Below are 4,755 nucleotides of genomic sequence, written 5' to 3'. Positions count from 1 at the left end.
GTGTGTGTGTGAGAGAGAGAGAGGTGAATTTGGGGAGTCAGGATGGGGAGATTAACTTTCATCGGGGGCTTACAGTAGGTGTACCTACAGATTGAAGGGGTGTGTGTGTGTGCGTGTGTGTGTGCGTGTATGTGTGTGTGTGTGTGTGTGTGTGCGTGTGTGTGTGTGTGTGTGTGTGTGAGTGTATGTGTGTGTGTGTGTGTGTGTGTGTGTGTGTGTGTGTGTGTGTGTGTGCGTGTGTGTGTGTGCGTGTGAGCTATTTTGAAAAGTGAGAACATAAGAACGGTTCCTCGCTCTGTTTGAGGGTTCAGACATTTTGTTTCCGGGTTAAAGGGTAAATTCACCCAAATTAAAATGTTTGATGATTTTCTAACTCGCATGCTGATGATTTTGTTTTATATGCTGAAGTGTTTAGTCGTGGGTTCAATGAGAACTTTCCATGGATGTGTTTGTTTTAAATTAAAAGAAAAGAAGCACAACAAATTAAATGACCTCTCTTGTATCTGGGTGGAGGCAGAAGTCTCAGAGACAGATGTTTTAAAACTGAAATGAGTTAAGTGATGATAATCTGACACTTTAAGGGTAAATCTATAATTACTACATTACTTCTCCCTCATTATAAATACCAGAATATAATGAATATGCAAATGTTTTTCATTTCACAAACTTACTGCTGGACTCACAGTGTCTCCTGCTCTTCTGTAAAGTCTCAGCGTTTGTTCACATTGAACACCAGGATCTATTCGTGATGTCACGAGTCATGCTCGTAGCCTGTTAAAATCAGATTTTCAATGTCATCAGAGATAATTTACACTTCGAATGCAATGAATGTGAAACCAGCCTCCTGCAGGGCGACTCTGAGACGGTCTGGCTTTCATTCATCTCAGTGATGAAAACAACTTTGTTCCCAAGAAGTTAATTACTTAGATCTGGAAACGAAGCATCATCTCCAACACGGGGAATTAGATTTGTGAACAGAGCTGCCAGGGAGCTAAAATGTTAAGAAAGAAAGAAAGAAAAGTGTTCTTAACCTATTAATTTAAAAATATTAGCTGCTGCTTGACTGAAAGTAATATAATCAGTTTACTTTGACCTTTTGCACTTCCCGTAGTTTCACAGTCTTCCTGTGAACTATGGATTATTACAGACATTTCAGTTGATGTGACTTCAGATAATCCGGTTAAACTGTTGGCTCGTTCACGGACTGCTCCTCTCTCTGGTCCGGTCGGCCTCATTGTCGTGATGTTGTGTCGTTCCCACATCTCAGATGTTAAGACATCGTCATCGTAACAGACTGAGCTGATGGCTGAACCGACCAAAATAACATCCACGTTGGAATAAACAAAGAACGATCCTTCGTGGTCAGGGTTCAGCGCCGTGGAAGGGATTGTGTCGGTGAGGGTCCTCGCGGTTAAGTGAAAGCACATGTGTGTTATTTCTTTTCCAGTGTGCTCACACATGTGGCTGCATGTGAGGATGTATAGCTACAGAACAGTGCATACGGTCGCTGCGCCTGTCTGTCAGTGTGCACGTGCATGTATCAGGTATAGTGCTTTAAGGCTCTTACTGTATATTTAACAGCCTGCAGGCAGGAGGTTCCTGTCCAGCAGAGAGCTGCTGCTTTTTATTTATTTACTTTAGTGATTCTACCTTTTTTTTCTCAACCAGGAAGTCTCCGCTGGGACCCGGGGGTTGTTACTTCCAGTCGGCTAGCGGGCGAGAGGTCAAAGTAAAGTGTTTTGACTCTGTCAGCTTTTAGTTTAATTACCCCTCTGCGGCACCCTGAAGCCCCACAAGTTTTGAGCCTGGGTTTCGACTCGTGATTAAAGACGCGTCGCCTCCGACGTGCCGCCTCCCCGCAGATAACGATCATCATCAGCAACAGAGCTGCGAGCTGAAGTGATGGGATTAGTATTAATTAGGTTAGCCCACTTTGTTCTGATGGTATGGTCGGATGCTGGGGGTGATTGAGACAAAGATAACATTTTACTGCACTAACATGATCTACTTGAAACACCCGCTCACCTCAGCTCAGTGACTCACTGTTACAGTGGGGTGTGAATCCACACAGGGGCTGAATTTATCTGTAATCAAACATTTCATTTCTAAATAAGAAAGCAGAGGAGGAAAAAAAGGTTCACAGACAGCAGTGAACAAAGGACACAGTGTTTTATAGAGAGAGAATGAGTCTCACTCAGGCTGAACATTCAATATTCCATCCAAATTCATACAGCACTGAGGTGCCCTTGAGCAAGGTCCTTGACCCCGACAGCTCAGTCACCGGCAGATCAGACTGAGGTTGTACTGAGAATATATATATACTCAGTCCTGATTATATTCCCACAGTTACACATTCACCTGCTCAGTACAACCTCAGTGTGATTGGCCGGTCACTGAGCAGCTCCTCTGGAGCAGTCAGGGTTAATTGCCTTGCTCAAGGGCACCTCAGTGGTGGTAATGTGCAATCAATGCCTTTCACTTCGCCGGTCTGGGAGTTGAACTGGCGTCTCCTCTGGTCACAAGCTCATTTCTCTAACCTTTAGGGCATCATTGCCCACTCTTTTGTGTCCCTTTCTTTATTAATTTGTGTTTGTTTGCCTATATGTACTTTTTATTTTAGTATTTATAATACACATTCACATGAAGAGAGTCGGGATGAATGCCGTCGTGGTCCAAGTTGGATTTAAGGCTGCGTCTGGCGAATGTCTGGCCACAGGGAATTGAAACGGATGAAAATGGGACAAAGTGAAATCAGAGACATTTGTGTCCACATCTTTACAGAGACAGTTGTCTCTCCAGATCCTTTGACGTGCGGACCGTTTCCTGAGCTGACGGATCACAGTTCTCCACAGCATGAGAGGTGGACTCTGTGTTTACATCATTGATGCTTGCAGTTGACAAATCGTGTTTCCGTGATACAGATTTTTATTCCATTATACGAACCATCTTGGACTTTGAAATTCCTTCTGGATGAAGATTAAACACATCTCATCTTGTAAACGAACAGATCTGTGATGAGGCAGTAACATCCCTGCTGGTACATCTAATATCAGGTCAGCTGCATGTGTTCGGTAGTATTGATTGGTGATCTTCAGTTTGTTGCTAGTTGAAAACGTATCCAGACGCGGCTGGCTGAGATCAGTGACTTTAATTGATTTATTCTTAATATGCCTTATTATCAGTGTTATACAAAGTTTCATGTAGACTGTGACTTTTTTTTTTCCTACTTTTTAATCTTCTTATTTGTATTATTGCCATGTCCACCCACTGCTATGACCCAGTTCCGCGACTGTAGCCTTTAAAGTTTCATCTAATCTGACAGCGGTTTCTAGCTACCATTGCACATTCATGAATTCACGGCAACAGTCCCACCACCACCACCACCACCACCACTCCTCCTCCCCCCCGGCTCTCAGGCAGGCTGGGTGGTTCGGTCGTGTCGTGTAATACGGCACTTTGAGGAATCTTAATTCACTCCACATTCCCTCCCAGTGACATGGGACGGCACCGGCGATGACAGAGGGGGGCCCGAAGCGGCGATGTAGCGGCTTAAAGAAGCTGTCACGCTGATTTGCCGGGCAGGATTCGAGCCTGTGTGCTGCGTCACCGCTGCCGTTATTAGAGAGCGGATTCTGTGGCTGCCTCCCAGCGGGGCGTAAGCTCCTTGAGCGCAATGAGGCACAGAAAGTTTTAGCCGAACTGATCAGTCTGACTGTACTGCCGCAGAGAGCCAAAGGGCAGCAACTGTGTCAAAGTAGTGAAACAGAGAAAAATGACTTCAGTGGCTGTTTGCTGGCCTCGAAAAAAAAGAACTGTTGACTCCGACACGGAATGTGGAAACTTTAATCTTATTTATTGGATAGTTGTTTTTCTGCTGAGTTCCAGGGGAGAAGGCTGGGGCTGCTCTAGATTTCTCAAATTGCCGACACAGTCGTATTTTTCGGAGGCAGATTAAAACACTTTCTGCATCGTATTGTCTGTGTGGGACTGAGTCAGAATAAACATCTTGTTTGTTCATGGTGATGAAGGGACATGTCACCCAGCGCAGCAAGCGTGGCGCTCTGATGTGGTTTTAATAGATTTTGGACAGCAAAAGAGCTCCGGGGCGAAGAGGAAGACGATCGGGCTGAGACGACACGGATAATACGGGTTAAGAGGACCAGTACAGTTCATGTTGGTCGTTTTTATTTGTAGATGTCGACTGTGAGAAAAACACAGGGCATCAAAAGTGATATCTAAAGTCTAAACCTCAAGACTGACCTTTATCACACCACAAATACCAGTTTTTGTTAACATCGCCTTCACGCGTCAATACGTCAGGTTAAAATTGATTACCTGTCTGAGCTTACAACCTTTGACAGCCGGCTAATGAACAAATCCTTCTTGATATTATTGATCATATTGGAAATACAGAACCCTCTTGTGTAATACGATCCAAAAAAGCAATAGCTCCCCCGTTAAATCCTGTATTTGAGAAACTTTTAAAAGGTTTTGCTTTCGTTGGCTCGGCATCGGAGAGATTTTCATCTTTGTGGAAAGTTTTCCGTCCAACTCAATCACAGAATACAGCTTCGACATGTCCAATAGAAATTGAGTCGAGTGAAGAAACAAACAATGCAGTGAGAGGAGAGAACAGATTCAGTGTGACTGACACTTTCCAAGCCAAAAACTACAGAACTTCCCTCGCAATTATCATATTCCCTTCGGTGTCTCATCCAGTGAGAGCTGTCTGCAACCTCGCCAGATTGGTTGCGA

Source organism: Acanthopagrus latus, chromosome 17 (genome assembly GCF_904848185.1).
Source record: "Acanthopagrus latus isolate v.2019 chromosome 17, fAcaLat1.1, whole genome shotgun sequence".
Taxonomy (NCBI): Eukaryota; Metazoa; Chordata; class Actinopteri; order Spariformes; family Sparidae; genus Acanthopagrus; species Acanthopagrus latus.
Note: the sequence above shows the minus strand (reverse complement) of the source record.